The sequence below is a fragment of the Oxyura jamaicensis genome, chromosome 8 (genome assembly GCF_011077185.1).
Source record: "Oxyura jamaicensis isolate SHBP4307 breed ruddy duck chromosome 8, BPBGC_Ojam_1.0, whole genome shotgun sequence".
Classification (NCBI taxonomy): Eukaryota; Metazoa; Chordata; class Aves; order Anseriformes; family Anatidae; genus Oxyura; species Oxyura jamaicensis.
Window position 1 is genome coordinate 18,373,040 of NC_048900.1, and position 10,981 is coordinate 18,384,020.

Sequence of the window (10,981 nt, forward strand, 5' to 3'; positions counted from 1 at the left end):
TTCTCTACCTCAAAAACCAACAATAAAATTAAGTCTAGGGCCATACCTTACATCTTAGCGATTCAAACCATGCAGAGACTGGGGACAGCTAAGCAACACCACCCAGCAGTAACACTGCAGGTCTTCTCCCTGCCACACCTCTGGCCTTCCCTGTTGTGACATACACAGGTCAGCAGCCTCAGGGAAGAAGTAGTAACAGCAACTTTGCTGACAAAATTATCTTTTTGGCTAGAAAGTCTCTTTCTGACTTCACAGTCTGGTACATTTATATACAACAAGCACCTTCAGAGAAAAGTAACAAACGATTCTCTACTGCTTCTAACAAGATTTGTCTCTGATTGAGAAATATTAACTTCACTACTCCTGTAAACTAAGTACCAATGGAAAAATTCTTAAAACCATTATTTGCATTTGAAAAATAAAATTACAGAAATAGAGTACAGTTCTGTGAGAGAAGATTTGACAGCAGAGTGCTCCCTTAGCCAGTGGCTCCATTCTTGCACCAGCCAGCCCAGCAACTACGAGCATCCTCATCCCTGTCTAACTGCGCTAGGTTATATCAGCTCAGACTATTAGAGTTTGGGAAGCCAAAAATGAACATCAGTATAAAAGTATAAATGATTTTTAAGTGCAAAGATGGCTCTATGTATTACAGATACACGAAACAACTCCGGAAGAATGACTCTGAACATAGCAGCAATTACAGCTCCAAAGAGCTGAGTCTGGTGCCATGTTGGCTTGGTCTCTCCAACACTGATGAACAGGACTGCATTTTCATGTGTGGATGTATTTCTGAAATATCTGAAGTTAACGTTAGTTTATAAACATATGGCAATGTCTATGCCAGCGCTTAGTAAAAATGTAACTGGCAGGATCCAAGAGCCACTTACGAGTCTTATGAGTACTGGAGCATGTTTAGGGCTATAAAAATACTTTCACCCTTTTGCCAAAGAGAATTGGAAAGGATGAAAAGCACACAACCCCAGGGAAAGAAATACTATGAACTACAGATCATTTTCACACGAAATAAGTGTTAACTCCTTTTATATTAGTGAATGTTAATATTAATCAATGATAAGTTTTTTCCCTGAGCACACAGACAGCAACAAGACTGATGCTGACTTTCTTCCCCAAGGAGGGAAAGATGGAATTAACAGAAAACATTACAGTACACTTTCTCCGGCTCTGAACAAAGGCAATATGACTGTGGCAGAATAGGGATTATTAAATAGCCAAGCACGCTTCTTTACATGCCACTTCAGTGTAGGCATCCTGTTCACAGAACACAAGTGTGCTTGTGATTTCACATGTGGGGAAATGAAAGGGAACTGCCATCTGAGGGCAACTGATTTATGTTTATTCATACATAAAAACAACCCCTTTTTCTAATTTACAACTACAGACAGGTGCTCTTCAATCACAGGTGCTTTTATCCACACGTCTGAACAAACAGCAAGCAATAGCAAGCAGAGTGCACCAGGGCAGGCCAGCCACAGTGGCTCTACCTGGCAAAGCCCCACATGCCTGGAGGTAAAAGATGTGCCCTCAATTTAGATGGTTATACACCAGCTGCTACAGGCCAACACAGTAGCAGTCATGAGAGGGAGTCATATTGTATCTCTGTATCTTTCACACTGGGCTGAGCACATTTTGCAACTAATATATATATATATATACATATCAAGGTCCACAAAAGATGTACTGCATTCAGCAGAGATTACTATTGGAAAGGAGCTCCTGCTGAGTAAAGCAGCAAAAACTGCCACCAGGATATACATATAAAATAAAACAAATATATAAAATTAATATATATTATATAAAAATAACAAAATATATGGAGAAAGTTCAGCTAAAATCTGAGGAAGTGTTTGGATTATTTTTCACCTGTAGCAAATGAAAAATCATAAAACTATTTCAGACACCACAGACTAATCAGTATAATTTCAGTAAGCAATCAGAATAACCCAAGAAAATAGATGAGGAACTATAATAGCTAAAAGTGAAATTAAGTCAGGCTCCTGATTACTCCCAGTCTGTCCAGAGGATTTTGACTTTCTGAGACTCAATTTTTAATTGCTTTTTCCATACCATATTGCTGCATACCCAGATTTTACAACATCTTCCTTCACCTTCAAGTGGACAGTGACATACCTGTGTATTAGCATCCCCTAATCTCATTGCTTATTTGTGTTTTGTTTGTTTGTTTGTTTAATCTGGGAGGAGTAGGGGGACATTGTGGTAAAAAGAAAAACAAGTCAGAGCACCTCTAGAGGTACCTAGTATCTCTCTGGGAAATAGCTGCAAAATAATTCATGGCAAACACTTTTTTTTTGTAGTTGTTATTGTTGATTTTTAAATAAAGGGTTCTGACCTTGTAAACTGACTTAACTATTTTAATAAAAAATGTTTGTGAAAGAATACTGATGTTTTTGTGATATCAAAACCACCAGAAACTATTCAACTAAGAATAAATAGAAATTATTTTAGGACAAATTTAAGTACTTTGTGTGCAATGTATTTTTCTCTCTAGACTGCTGTAGCCTACAGACATAAAATTTAACTCTGTGTGCTGCTGCAAAAAGAATTCAAAATAAGCTAACCAACGTCTACCAGATTATCAATTACACGTTTTTCCTAAAAAGACAATAAAAAAATATGCAATGTTTGAAAACTGATGCAATGGCTTTTAGTTTTGCTTCTTTCTTCTCTTCTCAATAAAAATCAACATCTTCACAGTGATCGATTTTTAAAGCAACCTATACACTTGAAAAGCTCTATGCAGCTTCAAACAAATTAACACTACTATTCTGAACCAACTATTCATCAACAAAACAAAAGCTAATCCTGAAAAAGGTACCCAGACATGAGCTGGAGCCAAAGCACACTTTGACTCCAGACACTGCCGTCACTTGTGTCTTCCTGACCATGCATCTGTCAGAGATATGGAGACTGTCACTGGAATCTAACAACAACAACAAATCCCAAACCAAACAAGCAGGACCAGGAAAAGCCATATTAAGTTACTTCTTTGTAAACAGAAAAAGTAGACGACAGCAAGTGGCTATCCTGCGCAAATAACTTATTTCCCCTCGGACCTTAATAAACCTTTTCTCTGGATCGCTGACTACTTGGGCATGTGGGTGGAGCAGAGAGAGATTCCCCAGAGCAAAAGGTTTCTTGAATTTCAGAGTGCAATAAAAGCTGCCCAGAAAATTTCAGTTGTAACTTAAATCCCTACCTCTGGGCCATACTGCAGTCTCTCGCAGAAAAACAAAAAAATCCTCCACTGGAAACAGAGCGGCTCCCCCTGTTAAGTTCCTTTGCATATGTGCTGTTCAAGGAGACTAGATCAGTAATGGAAATGTTGATGTTCAAACCTGCACCCCACAAAGGTACTGGGCATCTCTTAATACTGTATTCATAGGCTGTGCTCCAAGTCCCCAACATCTTAGTATCTTGCCTTGCTTCCTTGTTCCTCGGTACTTCTAAAACTTTTTACAGATGGAAGAGCAGCTGCAGAATACATGCCACCGCCGGCCATCTCCCTCCCCACAACACTGCTCAAGAGCAACCCAGAGATAAGAGAAAGCTGCTCCAAGCATGCTCCTTGAAATACTTTCATCTTAGAAGAGAAGGACCTCTAAAGGACTGCTGCTTTCCAACTCTACTCTGTTTAACCTTCCCAAGGTTTTATTTTCAAAAGCCAAATAAGGGTCTTTTAAGAGCTTCCGGACAACAGACACAGCATGCTCAAGAGCTGCCTCTCCCCTCCAGTTCCAAGCTTTTCAGGCAATTAAGCCAGACAGGAAAGCAGAGATCTTTCCAGCTAAGCAAGAATGTTTTCCTTTAGCTGAAAGCCTTTTAGACTAACACCTACATATTTCACAAAGCAGTGCTTAATTTTCCAAATGATCTTCGAAACACTGTGAAGCACTTGCAACATTGTTATGCTTTAACATCTCTATTACACAAATAAAAACCAGACCGGCTTTACTGGTGGTGGGACAGAGCGAGGTAGGGAACACGTGCCATGGCCATGTAGCCTGTATGTGCTGAGAAACGAGTGGAGCCCAGGCAATGCTCCTTATAAATCCTGTTTGACCTACCTTGCCACACACGCAGCACCCCCACTGCCTTTCATAACCCAGTTTATGAAACTAAGTAATTCTGTAATATATCTGAGACACACTCTGCAGAGGAAAGGGGGGGGGGGGGAGATGAGGATGCATGGGTGAGTAGATATATATTCATACGATATAATAGACTACATAGTCTCCTGAGAAATCATGCATCCACGTGCCTTCCCACCATGAGGCCTTCCCAATTTAAAAAAAAAAAAAAAGAAGAAAATAGTTAAACTTCCTATAAACTGTAACGTAAGAATTCAATTAGTACAGTGTGATTAGTAAAAGCTTCTAAGCTACACTAGTAAAATACTAGAATGAGACCAATATTGCTTATGATTAGTCTTATAAGTATTTGCAACAAGACCCAGCTCTTGTTTGCAACAATTAACATACCTTTAGATGCATTTGAGTTATTCCCAAATCCTCAATACGGTTATTAATGTAAGACAACCTTAGAATATCTTTAATAATTTTGCATTGGTGCTAGAGTACCACACTGCATAAAATTTTCAAAGTTATGTAATCTTGGAAAAACAAAAAAATGAAGGCAAGCAAGACCCTATACTGATTTAGTTAGCATCCTTCTGGTAGCTATGATAAACAATCAATGCCTGATCTGTTCCAATTAAGTCACATATTGCGAGAAGAAAAGAAAGGCCAGCTCTGCTCTATCTAAAATTGATTAACAAAGACTTATTTTCCATTAAAAGCAATCCAATACTAAAAATGCACCACAAAGTCTTTTCTTCTGTTCTGTATTTAACAGTCCCTGTCAATTAGCACCTTGAATGGTGGATTTCTAACCCAAAATATCTCTTTCCAAGCTGCAGGCAAGGAACACTGTCTCAGGGAAGGGTGTAACAGAGTAAGAACAAGACTTGAGCAAGGTCATCCAATCTTAAAACAAAAATGCAATTTCTGTGCATTCAGCTGCCTTGTGCTCTGAAATGACATCTCCATGCCAGAAGAAAGCCTGAAATAGCATGCAATAAACACGTGTACCCTAAATTTAGAGTGACCACAAAAATGTCCATCCCTACTGCTCTGGGTTCCCAGCTAATGAGAACGGCAGATTATTCAAAACGCAAGATCTACCTATGCTAGACACGACACCATTCAGTGCGCTGACATGACTTCAACAGTGCAATGTTACACTTCAGTCCATCAGTACACAGCAGCTCAGTGGTCTACCTCAATCATTCACAGAGAAAATAAATAGGATTTAAGAGGAAGAGACGAAGATTTTCCTTTCTCTTCCAGTCGGGCTTGGCCTCACTCTTGTGTTTTACAGACACGTTACCGAGCTCCATTCCCGACAAGGCAGCTTTGCCCCATCTTGTTAACACAGGATAAAGCCTGGACACTCTAGGGAGTTTTCATTCAATAAGCCAGCAAAGTAAACCTTTGCTAGCGCTAATAAGAATGGCTTTTTTTTGCTCCAGGCACTCTCCTTTTACCAAGGCTGAATTTCTCTTTTTACCTTTGCTAAACACTCCGAATCAGAGGGGGGTGGGAGTGTCACTCAATCCTCATTACAAATTTCCGGTATTTCGTTTGAATTGACATCGCACCACTCAATCAGACCTCCTCGACTCAAACGGCTAAGGTAAAACCTTTTTAACACTGCTGCCCTGTGTGTCGCTAAATCTTCCTGGGGTCTCAGAGATAAATCCCCAGCATCCGAAGAACAGGGGAGGGAAAGAGACGCTGTAAGTCAATTACAACCGTTATCAGCTGTAATATCTGAGTGTCATGCTGAGCATGTTAAATATGCTGATCGCTTTGGACACCAGAGGCACAGTCTGAAGCTGCTTGCCATTCTCTTCATTAAACCACAAAACAAATAGCTCTCATTTTCAAACCTACGTAGGACAGACTTTATGAACATCAAAAATAAACAAGAAAATAATGAATAGCTATAAAAAAACACAGGGAGAACCATATGACAAACTGAAAGCAGCAATCGTAACAGCTGAAGAAAATTCAAAGGCTTCCCAAACTTCTCACAAAAGAGAAATCCTCAAAAATAATCTATTTATATTAAAATATATCCTTTATTTCCCTTGGAAAAAAATGGTAAAATAGAAGGCTGGTATCAACCGAAGACACTGAGTTCTTGTAAGACAGTGAATTGTTTGCTGGCAGTCTTGACAAGGCACTGCAAAGCCCCGTACTTCCTCTACCCCCCTCCACCCAGCCCCACCCTCAGTGTTTTTCACAGCAGAGCGCTTGTTTGAAGTGGAAGCAGGCTGGAAAAAAAAACAAGACTGGATCTGGCCCAGGGCTGCTCTGGCAGGCCCTTACCTGCGCAGCCATGCGGCGCTCCTCCCGCCGACTGCCATGGTCGCGGAGCACCTGAACCGCTCTACCCGTGGGCCCAGCGGCCTACCGGGCTCACCTGAGCCTTTCACAGAGACATGGTGAGGTGAAACGGCCTCACAAGACCAGCAGCCAGCCACCAGCAACACACATGTGGGCTGCTAACTCCCCAAATCAAGTTGTGGCCGAGCGTGAACAAGAATGCAGCATTTTTTACCCAGGCTGTAACTGGGCTAAACAGGTTGTTCAGCCCCAATATGCTGCAGCTGCCTTGCATTCATGCGCATGTGTCTACACATCTCGGTTTGGTAGCACCAACCCGCTGAAACTACCGCATCAAAGACTTCTTCTCTAGGCATCTGCCAAGGAATTTCATCAAACAGGTTAATGAAGGCCCTGTGATAGCATCCATTTTAAAGCACCCCAGTTTCTACCCGCTGTACTTAAGATCAGTGCATGCAGTCTGTATTCAATAGAAATGATAAGTTCGAGTTTCAAGAAGAAGCTTCTGTGGGCAGAAAAGTCAGTTTTGATTTTTTTTTTTAATTCTGTCAAAAACCTTTGATGTCACCAGAAAAAATACCAACTGCTCCAAAAGTAACTGAAAAATATTTATCATTTTTTATAAATCAGAAGCTGGAGGCACGCTGATATATACACAGTGCACTAGGTATATATTAGTGGCATATTTTATGCTTACAGAAGAATATGGTTCCAATGTCAACATCTGTGAGACCGTGGCCTAATCATTGTGCAGTGAAATATGAAACAAAATCAATGGTGGCACAAAATGTAATCTCTACTGTGTTTGGCTCACTCTGTTGAATCCTTGACTCATAAATCACTGTTACTTGCCATTCAGTGAATCGATATTCAGATTCCCTCTTGGTCTATACATATGACCACTAAATGAAATAATAATGACCAAAATCTGTCATATATTAGGTTATCAATACTACCAAAAGGGATTTCTTGGGAACAGTTTGCTAATCTGGGATAAAATATATCAGACAAGCTTGCAAAGAAATGTGAAAAACCTCTGGCTAAATATAGACATATAAAGGTATTTTCAAATACTTCATCCTCACGTATTAGAATTTACCATAGAATCGCAATAGTGCATTTGCTGAAAGACCATTTCAGTCATACAAGCTTTTAATTAAGTTTTGAAGCATGCTGTACTTGAGCATTTTTCTTTGTCTTCTTTCAAATAACCCCTTCTTATTATATCACTAGGGTTTTTTGTTTGTTTGTTTTTCTCTCCTGTGAAGCATAATTAACATTACAGTGATCAGGTAATAGCACTTTCTTACTAGCAACCTGACAGTCAAGGGCTCCAGAAGACCACATTTTATTTCTAAAAAAAACTTTTTGTAAGAGTAATTCCGTAAAGCCTTATCTCTCAAGTGTTTCACAAATCATTTAGTCATTAAAAGGTGGTGGATCACCTCTTGCAGAGAAACCTGAGAAGTGCTGTGTACTACCATCCCAGTTTCGGTCATGAGCCACAGCGTTATCAAAATTTGTAGTTTTGACAACAGAAGGAGGAAAGAAATGGTGGCCAGCTCAAATACGTTCCCTTTGAAGGAACAAAACATACCAGAAAGGTCTTCACGCTGTTTTCTGAGTACGTGAGATTTTCCAGCCAAGTATGATTTACAGGTGGAAACTTCTCTGAATTTACATAACCCTTTGGAAGACTTGTGTGTATATATAAAATGCAGAAAGGAAACAAATGTTGGCAGAAGATACCTTTCAGGTTCACCAATTTTACACACCAGTAAAGCACTTAAAGGCTTAAATCTCAAAACTCTGAAAAAAAAAAATAATCAAACTCTCTCGTCCTTCACTCATAATTAGCTTTTCTAATATATATATTCATAGCAAAAATCAAAAGAAGAAATTATGGGTCAAAGGCCATATATGCCAGTGCTGTATAGACAGCACTAACTCTTCCTTGCACCTACACATAAATAAATTGCGAATTTGCCCAGCATATCATCAGTTACATCCAAAACATATATAATACATGTGGCATATCTTCAGTACCTATACAAAAAGTGCCTAATTCTGCAAAGAAACAATAAGCTAATTTCCGCTACTGGATAATGAATTCTACAAAGACATACAAGCAACCTAGGCATCTAATGATGCAGCTATAATTAAGAGTATTTTTTTGTACAATTGAATGAGCAATGAATGTTCAGGTGACTGTTCTTCATTGAGCAAGGCAGCTGGATGACTACCAGCCATTTAACTGGGGTGAACCACGTTTTTATTTATTTATTTATTTATTCAAGCTCTAACAGAAAAACAGAAAACTATTTCAGTACACTTTTAAATTCCCCTTGTAAAAAAGCTAAGTTGGAAAACTAATGATTAAACTAATTAGAAGTTATGAGCCAAAAGAGCTTTAAATTATAATTTGTCAGAAAAGCTCCTACTACTTGGATGTACCACTGTGTGAAATTGGCACCTCTCTTCTCCCTAGTATGTTAGACAGTATTTTCTCTTCCCTGTGAGGGAAAAGAAAAATATATTTTGGAAACTGTGAAGACCTTTCCCATGCACTATGAAAAGGGAGGTGTGAGGTGTTACCTTCTAACCATGAAACAAAATGGAATAGAGGTTGTCTCCAGCACTGCCACACCAGCCACAGCGAGTGCTTGAGGACACAGAATTGCTCAAACACTTTCACTAAAAGCATTTTGAGAAACACTGAATGGAAAATGATCTCTATTCAGTGAAGTGACTGAAAACATTTTGCATACTTTTTAATATCATTCATACAGCATAGGTAAAGTTTAAGACATAGCATCAATTTAACACATTTGTTAGCAACAACATAACCTTTCACATTATGCGGTTTTATCAAGCAGACCAAGAACTCTGTCACACGTTTACAATTTCTTGTAAATAATATAGGTCTTGTTTGCTCAACGTGACAGACGCGGCTACTTTGGAAAAACTGTTTTTCTTTAATTTGATTATATTAGGATTTTAAATGATAGCTTTTATATTCTTTTACTAGATATTAAAGAAAATTGTTTTTATTAAAAAACTGTTCTTCCTATCTTCTGATGCAGTTCATGAACTCTAAGTGCAACCAAAAAGAAAAGAGTCTACATTTGTCTATCAACAATATTTATAAGTGAACAGAGTGGAAAGATTACAAAATCTGAATATGAACATTATATTATGGTAGCAACAATCTAGATGTTTTACGGGGAAGTGAAGTGGATTACCGTAAATGAAGTTTTAAATGTCCTTTCCATTTTATAGATAACACAAAATGACTCTTTTCATGTCTCCTGCGATAAGGATACATGTGCCACACATTTAAATAGTGCCTTCACCCTATCCAACCCTGCTCATGAATTAATAATTCAGTGACATTAATACAAGAAGATAAATGATAAAGAGGTTACAGCACAAGGGCCAACGGTACACATATACTTCTTTTAGAACAGCTAATACCTCTCTGCCAATTATAGTTAGAACTTTTTAACAGTTTTCAATGGCATTTTTACAATCTAAATAGCAGCTTATGCACACACAATTTCACACAACTCAAGCTTAATAAATCTCCTGCTGCTACCAAACAATCATTCTGAGGGATTAAAGTGCAACATCTGCTAACATTAATAAGCATTTTACATAGCAATATGTATAAAAGCAGTTGTTATCAGTCTTCTGAAAAAGCTTCTACACTGGTTTGGCATAAATTATACCTTTACAGTGCAACTGATAACTTTTGCTTATGGAGGAAAAAAAAAAAATCAATGGAATTATATACCAGATGCAGTTATCATCTGTAGTAGAACAATTTTTAAAATACTTGAAAAATAAACAAAAATGCATGCATGCAAAGAATTGTAGGGAAGAACCTGGTAAAATCACATAATTTAAATACTTACAAGAAACCAAAGCTCCCAGTATGTTTCCAAGAGTCAATTTCTTTGCTAATACCACTTATAGCTTTTTAATCCATTTTTTTAAAATTTGTATTTCTACCAAAGCAGAATCTACTGTGAAAAAATGCATGTCTTTCTATGACATAAAATAAACATCAACGGTTTTATTTAATTAGGAACTCCAGAATAATTTTTTTAGGGAGCGTTTGGCTAACAAGCAGGCTTTGGAATCAAGAGCCATGTAATGTCAGCTGGAGCCAAAAGCACAGTTGGCAAACACGGCAGAAACTTTTACGCACAGCTCTGCCAGCGCAGCTCAACCCCTGCAGCTCAGCTGTGGACAGACGAATAACAGAGCCTGCCAATCACCCTTACTGCACACTGAATGAAACAGTTGTATTCCAACTGGTATTATCATTTAATAGTAAAGCAGTAACATGAAGTTTGTATCAACGTACCTAGAGATAAGAGAGAACAGCGAACTGGATCAAGCAAGCATGTAGAATACATTTAATTTGCCTTTCTTTTTAATTAGTAATGAATCTCCTAATTTTTGCATTATGAATTGCTTAAACATGATTGTTTTAACATTATTTTTATGTCAAAACATTGCTCTAAAAA

General features: G+C 38.3%; 1 protein-coding gene across 28 annotated transcripts in view; it reads right to left on the reverse strand.

Moving 5' to 3' along the window:
- Window positions 1-10,981, reverse strand: part of ADGRL2 (adhesion G protein-coupled receptor L2) — a 326,276-nt gene that overhangs the window by 128,834 nt on the left and 186,461 nt on the right. The window lies entirely within an intron of this gene.